The sequence below is a fragment of the Ictalurus punctatus genome, chromosome 7 (genome assembly GCF_001660625.3).
Source record: "Ictalurus punctatus breed USDA103 chromosome 7, Coco_2.0, whole genome shotgun sequence".
NCBI lineage: Eukaryota > Metazoa > Chordata > Actinopteri > Siluriformes > Ictaluridae > Ictalurus > Ictalurus punctatus.
In genome coordinates this window covers 10,586,348-10,598,474 of record NC_030422.2, presented here as the reverse complement: position 1 = coordinate 10,598,474, position 12,127 = coordinate 10,586,348, and the positions used below count along the sequence as shown (strand labels likewise).

Sequence of the window (12,127 nt, the reverse complement as noted above, 5' to 3'; positions counted from 1 at the left end):
CGCAACGTCCCCGTGTCAGTTGTTCCTATATAAAAACAATGATGTATCGGAACGAGCACATTAATATAAACGTGTGATTTGCAGCCGCACTGCTGTTATAAACTCAATCGACACCTTCCGGCCAATCGGAATCAAGAATTCAAAGCTAGCATCATGATACTTCCTTAGTATGAATTTTTTAGAAGCTCCTGATATTAGTTTGCATTTAAAATGTCAAACACATTATCGATACAAAAGACATTTTGAATAAAGCACCATTCAAGTGAGGGAACATTAATTCATCGCATTAATCGCAAGGTGGTTGTTTCTTCCTCCTTCTTTTTTTTTTTTTGGTCATAGAGGCACTAAAATGGATGACTCTACATAAACAGCCAATAAAACTGGAACTACATTTGTATTCAGGTGCCATGACTTTGTCTTCAGAATGTCCTCCTGGGATCCAAATGAATAAACAATTTTCCCCGATTTGCAAGTCGAGTCTGTGGACGTGTGGAAATCTCAAATTATTATTGACTGTGAGAATGAATCCGAGTGTGTTTTTTGGGTAATTTCATTAGTCATGATTTTCAAATTTGCTCCCTTGAATGGATCCGTGCTGGGAAAAAGCCTCTTATTATAAATGCCATGGTATTTGTATTGATAAGGCGTAAACTAAGTACCAGTCGCTCGAGCTCAGGCCTGTTTTGTGGAAATTGGCCACGTTCCACTTTTAAAGAGAGCGCGGAATTAATCAGTCGCTCAGCTGGTGATCTCATTTTCATGAGTGCAGCAGGAAATCTGCACCGTGCTGTATAACCACTTTGATTTGTACATGCAGCTAACCCCCCCCCAAAAAACATCATCAAACCCCTTTACAGAACCTAAGAAAGTGTTCACTTTCTTGCTGGGTTGAGAACGGTCCATCACCCAGATAATATCTGCTCAGCAGTGGTGTAATGGAGGTTCCTTTCCACTGATAAAAGCCACTATGCAGAGAAACAGACTAGACTAGACAAAGTAGAGCTGTACGCATAGCCTTAAACGCGTCCACATATTGTACTGTCATGAACTGAAACGGACCTTATCGAGATCATGTAATGAATCCATGATACGGACTTTAAAAAGAGAAAACAGAAATTTGTATAAATCACGGTTGCATAAAATATTTAGCCCTGTAGCCGTGAAACTCCGAAATTAGTCCTGCCGCCATCAGAAGTCACAGAATGAGCTGAATCGAATAAAGTCGACCTGTGTGGAATTAAAGTATCATGCCATCTCAATGTCAAAATACACCTCTTCCTGGAAGAACCAAGAGCATACCTAAATACCTAAAAGAAGCACCATGAAGACCAAAGAGCTATCGAAACAAGTCTGGGACATTTACATGTATTTATTCATTTATTTATTTATTTATTCATTGAGCAGACGCTTTTATCCAAAGCAACTTAGAAATGAGTAACTTAGAAATAGAAGCAAAGCGATATATCAAGCAGAGAACAATACAAGCAGTGCTACCATACAAGATCTGTTAATTGCACTCCAGAAGAAGCAAAGTGCACAGAGTAGAGGTGTAAGCGCCAGAGTAAGGGTTTTTTTTTTTTTACGGGTTGGTTAGGTGTTAATGGAAGAGCTGGGTCTTTATCTGTTCTTTGAAGATGCTGAGAGATTCTGTGGTCCGGATTGAGGTTGGAAGTTCATTCCACCACTGAGGAACAGTTAGTGTGAATGTTGTTGAAAGGAACCTTGAGCCACGCTGAGTAGGCACTACTAAGCGTCGGTCGTTGATTGATCGCAGATCCCGTGAGGGAACGTCAGCCTTCAGGAGAGTGTTGAGGTAGGGGGCGCTGTTCCAGACAAGGTCTTGTAGGTGAGCATCAAGGCCTTGAATTTGATGCGGGCGGCTACAGGAAGCCAGTGGAGGGAGATGAAGAGGGGTGTGACAGGGTTCTCTTGGGCTCTTTGAAGACGAGGCGTGCTGCTGCATTCTGAATCATCTGAAGGGGACATAGTTGTGGAAAAGTATTAAATAGGGATTGGATATTTAAAAAACACATCCTGCAAAGTGACAATAAATCCGTTAGTATAAACATATAAAGAATATGGCTCAAGCTGGTTCGCTTAAAAAAAGTCAGTGACCAGGTAAGGACAGCATTAATCAGAGAAGTAATGAAGAGGCCATGGCTAACGCTTAATATGATGCTACCACCATCATGCTTCACTATGTGAATGGTGTTTCCAGGGGGATGAGCTGTGCTAGGTTTTTTGCCAAACGTTTCCACAAAGTTTTGGTCTCAAACGGACTCCGAATGCCTCAAAAACAGAGCCAAACTTTGTAGAGAGCCTGGGCTATCTGAGCCGTGGAACTCTTCAGCAAAAAATGGGCGAGGAGTTAAGCTAAATGTACAGACTAGTGTACAGGAGACACTAGACAGGTATTTGTAATCCAAGCAGTGCAGAAATGTTTTGCAGAACTGTTACAGTCTAGAGTCTCCAATACGCAAAACGTAACCCAACGCCAAAAAGTTTTGCTCTCCTCAGACAAGAGAAATCTTTTCTACATGTTTGCCTTTCGGCAAACTCCAATACCTTGACACGGTAGAGTGTCCAGGCTGTAGTTGACCTGTGAATAGCTTCTGCCATCTGAGCTCTCTAGTAATTTCAGAGTTACCCTAAGGGACTGGACCTAAGGAAGGAAGAAAGAGAGGAAAAAAAAAAAAAGGAGGGATGAGTAAAGCTAAGTGTATACACAATTTCACACTACGCAGGAATTTGTAAACCAAGCATTACAGAGAACTACTGCAGTCTGACCAAAATAAATTACACTGTAAAGTCAGCGAGGCTTTCTATTTTTAATGCGCCTAATATATTGCAAGTTACCAGGGACAAATTAAATCATTGTTTCATCTCCTTTAATCAGTTCAAGCACTAATATGTGCTGAGCTTTTTATAGATTCCCTTCAATTCGACTCAATTATACATGGCTCCATGAATGTCTAATCTGATTATAGCTTCCAGCTCGAACAAAAGAAAGGTGAACGCTGCTTTAATACGAGTTCATATGTAATCTTTCACCAGGTCCATTTCGAATTTTTAATTTGACACACATCATCCCTTCCTGCCACGGGCTAAATAAGTATGGATATGAGCAAGTCACGTGGATTGCCATCTGTCATAGCAAACAACCACGCATTATTCTCGGTGACAGTAACATTTCCTGCCTCTCTGTAGCGTGGGCTCAGCCTGACTAGCTGCAGTAGATCACCGTCAGACACATTAACATCACTCCGCTATGAACGGTGTCAGTGGCTAATAGCGTGATTTATTCTGCGAGATGGCAGCATGTCATGTAAACTTACAAGAGCGTCAGTCCAGATTAAGCATCTGACTCAACATAAAGAGCACATCCTTCTAGCAGAGTGTTCCTAGGGAAAGAAAGTCTTACGAAATAGGGACATTGTTTTAATAGATTTGGCTGCCACAGTCGTATTGATTTCTGGACTCGTCCTCTTTACATTGAGTTATGTGACTTAACCGAGATCCATTAAGGACTTGCTCAGCTCCAGTGTTGTGTCTTGCACTACTAAATGACTGAATTTATGTCTAGTTAATGTTACTTTTATGAACATCAGCTATCATCATTTTAGATATATTTAATCAAATGCCGGTTCCCAGCCACTGTCCTCTTTCACACAACAGCTACCGGTCCTGAAGGGTGAATGCTAACGTTCGTCATCCTAGATGCATGAAAAACCACTCAATCTTTTCAACTACTGCTAATCTAACATTCCTGGATAAAGGATTAACCTGATGGCATTGTTGGAATCTCATAATCTCCCGAAATTAAGCAGACTGGAAAAATTCAGCATAAAGTTTGTTGCATTCATGAGCTCTGGTGATCACTGAGAAACTTACAGTAAAGACTGTAGAGGTTTGTCCAATGGCGTCAGCATAATTGATATCGAAATATATTCTGTGCTGGGTTACTTGTCAGCAGTACATTTTGAACACGTTTGCTGAATAAGTCAATGAATTTAACTTTATTTTTCTAGAAAAAACAAGTGAGCAATATTCTGTTCATTTGTATAGATGTAACTGAATAATAATGCAAATTAATCCCTAACTTGTGTTCATTCATCCATCGGCACCCGAGTAGAAACCTCTGCTGGGAACACTTTCGCAAAAAAAACAAACAAACAAACAAACAAAAAAACCCCACTGTTTTAAGAACTTTACTATTTGAGAAAGTGTACTTCATAGACTTCATCATTGGAGAAACTGAATGTATTGAACCTTGCCATTGGAGAAACAATATTTAACTTTTTATTTAACAGATTTTATCAAATTTTTCATTGGGGAAATTGTACTTAATAAACGTAACCATTGGGGAAACTGTGTTTATTAAACGTGACCATTGGGGAAACTGTGTTTATTAAACGTGACCATTGGGGAAACTGTGTTTATTAAACATAGCAATTGGGGAAACTGTGTTTATTAAACGTAACCATTGGGGAAACTGTGTTTATTAAACGTGACCATTGGGGAAACTGTGTTTATTAAACGTGACCATTGGGGAAACTGTGTTTATTAAACATAGCAATTGGGGAAACTGTGTTTAATAAACGTGACCATTGGGGAAACTGTGTTTAATAAACGTAACCATTGGGGAAACTGTGTTTATTAAACATAGCAATTGGGGAAACTGTGTTTATTAAACATAGCAATTGGGGAAACTGTGTTTATTAAACATAGCAATTGGGGAAACTGTGTTTATTAAACATAGCAATTGGGGAAACTGTGTTTATTAAACATAGCAATTGGGGAAACTGTGTTTATTAAACATAGCAATTGGGGAAACTGTGTTTATTAAACATAGCAATTGGGGAAACTGTGTTTATTAAACATAGCAATTGGGGAAACTGTGTTTATTAAACATAGCAATTGGGGAAACTGTGTTTATTAAACATAGCAATTGGGGAAACTGTGTTTATTAAACATAGCAATTGGGGAAACTGTGTTTATTAAACATAGCAATTGGGGAAACTGTGTTTATTAAACATAGCAATTGGGGAAACTGTGTTTATTAAACATAGCAATTGGGGAAACTGTGTTTATTAAACATAGCAATTGGGGAAACTGTGTTTATTAAACATAGCAATTGGGGAAACTGTGTTTATTAAACATAGCAATTGGGGAAACTGTGTTTATTAAACATAGCAATTGGGGAAACTGTGTTTATTAAACATAGCAATTGGGGAAACTGTGTTTATTAAACATAGCAATTGGGGAAACTGTGTTTATTAAACATAGCAATTGGGGAAACTGTGTTTATTAAACATAGCAATTGGGGAAACTGTGTTTATTAAACATAGCAATTGGGGAAACTGTGTTTATTAAACATAGCAATTGGGGAAACTGTGTTTATTAAACATAGCAATTGGGGAAACTGTGTTTATTAAACATAGCAATTGGGGAAACTGTGTTTATTAAACATAGCAATTGGGGAAACTGTGTTTATTAAACATAGCAATTGGGGAAACTGTGTTTATTAAACATAGCAATTGGGGAAACTGTGTTTATTAAACATAGCAATTGGGGAAACTGTGTTTATTAAACATAGCAATTGGGGAAACTGTGTTTATTAAACATAGCAATTGGGGAAACTGTGTTTATTAAACATAGCAATTGGGGAAACTGTGTTTATTAAACATAGCAATTGGGGAAACTGTGTTTATTAAACATAGCAATTGGGGAAACTGTGTTTATTAAACATAGCAATTGGGGAAACTGTGTTTATTAAACATAGCAATTGGGGAAACTGTGTTTATTAAACATAGCAATTGGGGAAACTGTGTTTATTAAACATAGCAATTGGGGAAACTGTGTTTATTAAACATAGCAATTGGGGAAACTGTGTTTATTAAACATAGCAATTGGGGAAACTGTGTTTATTAAACATAGCAATTGGGGAAACTGTGTTTATTAAACATAGCAATTGGGGAAACTGTGTTTATTAAACATAGCAATTGGGGAAACTGTGTTTATTAAACATAGCAATTGGGGAAACTGTGTTTATTAAACATAGCAATTGGGGAAACTGTGTTTATTAAACATAGCAATTGGGGAAACTGTGTTTATTAAACATAGCAATTGGGGAAACTGTGTTTATTAAACATAGCAATTGGGGAAACTGTGTTTATTAAACATAGCAATTGGGGAAACTGTGTTTATTAAACATAGCAATTGGGGAAACTGTGTTTATTAAACATAGCAATTGGGGAAACTGTGTTTATTAAACATAGCAATTGGGGAAACTGTGTTTATTAAACATAGCAATTGGGGAAACTGTGTTTATTAAACATAGCAATTGGGGAAACTGTGTTTATTAAACATAGCAATTGGGGAAACTGTGTTTATTAAACATAGCAATTGGGGAAACTGTGTTTATTAAACATAGCAATTGGGGAAACTGTGTTTATTAAACATAGCAATTGGGGAAACTGTGTTTATTAAACATAGCAATTGGGGAAACTGTGTTTATTAAACATAGCAATTGGGGAAACTGTGTTTATTAAACATAGCAATTGGGGAAACTGTGTTTATTAAACATAGCAATTGGGGAAACTGTGTTTATTAAACATAGCAATTGGGGAAACTGTGTTTATTAAACATAGCAATTGGGGAAACTGTGTTTATTAAACATAGCAATTGGGGAAACTGTGTTTATTAAACATAGCAATTGGGGAAACTGTGTTTATTAAACATAGCAATTGGGGAAACTGTGTTTATTAAACATAGCAATTGGGGAAACTGTGTTTATTAAACATAGCAATTGGGGAAACTGTGTTTATTAAACATAGCAATTGGGGAAACTGTGTTTATTAAACATAGCAATTGGGGAAACTGTGTTTATTAAACATAGCAATTGGGGAAACTGTGTTTATTAAACATAGCAATTGGGGAAACTGTGTTTATTAAACATAGCAATTGGGGAAACTGTGTTTATTAAACATAGCAATTGGGGAAACTGTGTTTATTAAACATAGCAATTGGGGAAACTGTGTTTATTAAACATAGCAATTGGGGAAACTGTGTTTATTAAACATAGCAATTGGGGAAACTGTGTTTATTAAACATAGCAATTGGGGAAACTGTGTTTATTAAACATAGCAATTGGGGAAACTGTGTTTATTAAACATAGCAATTGGGGAAACTGTGTTTATTAAACATAGCAATTGGGGAAACTGTGTTTATTAAACATAGCAATTGGGGAAACTGTGTTTATTAAACATAGCAATTGGGGAAACTGTGTTTATTAAACATAGCAATTGGGGAAACTGTGTTTATTAAACATAGCAATTGGGGAAACTGTGTTTATTAAACATAGCAATTGGGGAAACTGTGTTTATTAAACATAACCATTGGGGAAACTGTGTTTATTAAACATAGCAATTGGGGAAACTGTGTTTATTAAACATAGCCATTGGGGAAACAGTACTTAATAAACGTAACCATTGGGGAAACTGTAAAAGGTAATTTAGTCAACTTTGACACTGTTATCTTGGACATGGGTCACTGCTTCCACATTATGAATCCATCTAGGCCATGACAGCAAGTTGGCTGAATCATCATTACAAATATTTCATTTTAAACATAAAGTGAGTAAAAATATGTTCATAAACTGATGAGAATTCATGTAGGCTTTTAATAAAATAGATACAGAACAGTAGGAGGGCCTATTCATTACACAATATATGTTCAAGATCATATTGACCTGAAAGTAAAATGTCCATTATATGTAAAATTGAAGAAAAAAAGGTTAATGCTTTGCATGATTAGGCAAGTTTATAAACTGTAGCCTCAATTACTGTAAGGATGGAAGTACTGCATCTGTATCAGGTGTCAGTCAATAGAACGCAACTCAGAGCTCCGATATTGAAAAACGAGACCTGTAAATCCCTAATTGTAAAAATGTCCCAAGACAAAACATTTTAATACGAGAAATGTATTGATCCATTGAAAATAGAAGATGCTCATTTTCCACAGTGCTAATCTTCTACAGGTCAAGCTTACCCTGGAGCTCTGCTACTCGCCTTTCCAGAGAATTACTCACTGCCATGATTCTGCTCTCTGTCTCACTTCAGACAGTCTCCTGCTGTAGCTTCAGAACAAATGTTATCTCTGTGATTGTCCCGTCTTTCTCCTTCTCCACATTCCTCCTGATTCTTCTTTCAAAATTGGACACTGTTCCATCATTTTCAGCCTGAAACCTTCAGTGTCTTCCATCCATTTTCTTCACCAGAGCCTCCAGCTCTTCTTTGGACATCTCTGTCTCTGTGCTGAAAAGTGTGATCCTTCTGTTCCTGACACTTCTGTACATATGTGCAGCTTCTCTATGTGCTCTCCATCTGGAGATGTTGTCCAGTCATTCTGTGATAGGCCTTCAGCTTCTCATCTGACCGTGATTATCTTCAGCTGTGTATGTTGCTTCTTATTTTCTTCATTCTTACGTTCTGCAGTGACCATGAGTTTTTTCATTTTTGTTTCTCTTACGTCATCTTTCAACTGATGGTGGTGCCAAAACTCACATTTAAATACAATAACGTGTTTACACTAGAAGGCCGGGAGCCAGTAGCCCCGGTGTTCTTTTCTTTTAGGTTTTCTTTTCACAATTCACAAACTTCCAAGAGCATACAGAACTTCTTGCTCGAGACTGTACAGGTTTTTGGATATCTGAGGAACTGTCTGATTGGCAAATCCAAAGAAACTGTTTAAATTTTGAACCTGATCAATGGAGAATCAGTTTTAAAGGATTTGACAAATGGAAAAATCAGAGTTTCAAGAACTTTACCATTAAAGAATCCATTTTAGAATTTATTTTTTTTTTTTTTATCCGGTTAACTCAAATGACTAGAGTTTCAGGAACTTTACAATTGGAGAATCATAGTTTCAAGAACTTGACCACTGGAGATCAAAATTGTAAGAATCTTACCATTGGGGAATAAGAGTTTCAAGAACTTTACCGTTGGAAATTCACAGTTTCAAGAACTTTACCGTTGGAGAATCATTGTTTCCAGAACTTTACCACTGTAAACTCCCAGTTTCAATCCTTTACCATTGAAAAATCACTTAACAAGAACTTTACCATTCAGAGTTTTAAGTACAATGCTGGAAGATATGGTTGAAAACCTTAATCAGTGGAATAACTAATGGCACCCTGTTTGAATTTGCCCCCAGACCTGTAGGAGCTCACAACCAGCTTGAGTAGCTGTGGGATGTCACTGTCAAGACTACAAACATAATCTGAGATGCACTAGAAAATAACTGGTTTATTCTGTGAGATTGGACACTGAGGTCCAAATCCAGTCGAGCTTGAGATTGAGTACACGAGAGGCTTCGAATAGACAAGGAAGCAGACTCTGTTTGTTTCTCCACTGAGCTGAATTTTTAAAAGCCTAAAGAAAGAAAAACATCTGGTGCAAGAGGACAGCAAGGACATGCTCAGTGTATAGGGATTTCCTGTATTCAGCTGCTAATGCTGGAGGGTTTTATTGTCCTGCTGCTACACGGAGACATTTTTTCCCCCCACATGAAAATCTCTGGCTAAGAGTCAGGGCAGCGATGCTTGCTGAAATAACGGAGATAGAAATTGTGCCCAGCATACACACAGCCAAACACAACAGCAGGACTATTAACTTGGGATGAAGCAGTCAACCTCACATCAACTTTTAAAATATGAATTACGGTGTGCTCATGTAATTTTACACAAAATGTACTTACTACTCGAACGTTTTATTCAACAGGCATTATCCAGTTAATCGCTTATGTCTATAAATATCAACACAAAGCCATATTCAAAGTTGGTGGCTTAAGCCCAAAAGTCGCTTCAATATTTCAATATAAAGTTTTGCTGCTGCTTAAGTTGATTTTTTTAAGTTGATTTTGAAAAATAGGGATTTTTCTCTACTAGTACACTGATGTATGAAAGAGAAGCACTGAAAGCATTGATTATCACATTATTCACTGCATATTTGAGTTAACTCAGCACCTTATAAAATAGCACTTGATCCAGCACATTATTATTTCACATTCGATCGTAAACGCAGGCTATTTCGTCATGCTTTTAATTGTGAATTGCCTCAAACGGGCTGAATTTGACAGCGCACAGTGTCTCTGCTGCGTAACATGGGGAGCACGATTGATATTACAGGCCACCGTTCAGGTAATCACTTAACTGTCGCAATTAACAGTTATCACACCCGTGAAGCTGGCATCCTTCCGTAATAACAATTAGAAGGAATTGAATATCTGAGGTGAATGGGCGAAGCTTTTCAGGAAAAATGCTTTCTAACCTGTCAAACCCAGCAATGGGTTATTTTTTTTTCCCCCCTGAAAGAAGAAGAAGAAATGTCCTTGTGCACGTCATGTAAATAGTAAATATACCTCTGCTGATCCTCACACAGCTTGTTTCTTGACCCTGGCCATGAACCTTAACGACAGACTCTGCAGGTACATTTACTGCGTCTGGCTCCTGTTCGTTTTACCCATTTTATCTAAACAGAGACATCTCCTTAAAGTAACAGTTAAAAGGAACAAAACTTTACACGTAAATGTTCTATTTACCTTCGTATTTTGCTGGTTGCCTTCATTATCCAGATGAGGAGTGGAACTATATTAAAAATTCACAATGTAAAAATCAATCAATCAATCATCACATAAAACGTGTACATCAATCTAGTTCAAACTCATGAAAGTACTCAAATATTTGTTTGTGATAAATGACGACATTTTTTAAACAGGCCTTACCTTCTGCGGTTTACGGAAACTCTCCACCTAGGCTATGTTTAGAACCAATATTTAGTGCATTCATTTTTTTAAAAAAACTAAAATTATTGATCAATTTACATAACGACTATTGTGGCATTTTTGAGGATATTTCTCAATAAAATTGTGCTGAAATCAATAAAACGAACGCAAAAAAAATTACTTAGAGGAAGTATCCACGGTAATTAAAAACATCAAGAATGACAAATCTGTCTTTTCAAAAGGATATGCATATTAAATAATAAATGATAAAACTATTGGGGGACCTTTGGGAATGAAATGATCATTTTCAGCGTTTTTACATTTTGTCATGGTCAATATTTTCAGAGCGTCGCTATACAATGTGAGAAACATAAATCCTTTCAGGTTTCCTCACCACAGTACCACAGAACTCTATCGTTCTCGTATCCAGTAACATCCCTACACCTAGATATAACCCTAATGGACTAAAACGCCAAAAAGCTTTCAATTTAACATACAATTTCATTACTCTGTTGATATAATCATTTATGCAAGGTTGAAAGCTTCAAGAATTAAAAAAACAGCACTTAGAGCCTCTTCTTCATCTTCTATAAATTTTTTTTTTTTTTTTTTTTAAAAAGAGAGGGAAAAAAGCAACACCTCCACATTTAACAAAAATAAGAGAGGGGGGGGGCTTCATTTCATAATCCGTCTGAGAGTTTTAGTGGCTGGTGGAGCAGTTCAGGATATTGCATTATCCAGTGCATTAGACCGGGGGGGAGGGAGGAAACCTCTTTCATTTGCACATGTGCAAAGGTTCCACAGCGAGAGCTATTTCCATCCCAGAATTTCTGAAAAGGTAAAGCAATTTTTTTTTTTTTTTTTTTAAACAGACAAGATTCCATTATGCCTAACTAAAGACATGAAAAAGAAATGAATTTGTTTAAAACAAAACATTTTTTGAACCTATACTGTAGATCACTAACCTTAGATTAGGTGCCACCACAGTATTAGCTGCTACTATAGAAACACCTACGTTGTGGCCAATCAGAATGGAGAATTCGCCAACGTCGAGTGTGTGGTATAAATGGAGTCATTATACATTTCGTACGTTCCTGAAAAAGCTGCAGAACTGATTTTATTTTTAAACAGTGTTTTTATTGATTAAATAATAAACCTCCTCGATAGTGGGTGGTGAGCATGAATCATTGAAGGAACGCCACGTTCAAAAACTACTCATGATTCCTAGCCCATGTCCAAAAGTCTGACACTAATCGAAAAGCTGAAAAATGCATTACTTTCTGACGTAATTTTATGAAATTATATTCAACTGAAAGTTTTAAATATTCACTACCCCCCCCCCCCC

The 12,127-nt window shown here is 37.0% G+C and overlaps 1 long non-coding RNA gene across 1 annotated transcript; it reads right to left on the bottom strand.

The window, feature by feature from the left end:
- Positions 1–921: 921 nt before the first annotated feature.
- On the bottom strand, positions 922–12,122 carry LOC128633130 (uncharacterized). The gene is made up of 3 exons (XR_008396781.1): positions 10,600–12,122; positions 2,566–2,662; positions 922–1,973 (listed from the first exon to the last, which is right to left on the bottom strand). It is a non-coding gene; the product is annotated as an uncharacterized LOC128633130 (long non-coding RNA).
- Between the last annotated feature and the right edge of the window lie 5 nt (positions 12,123–12,127).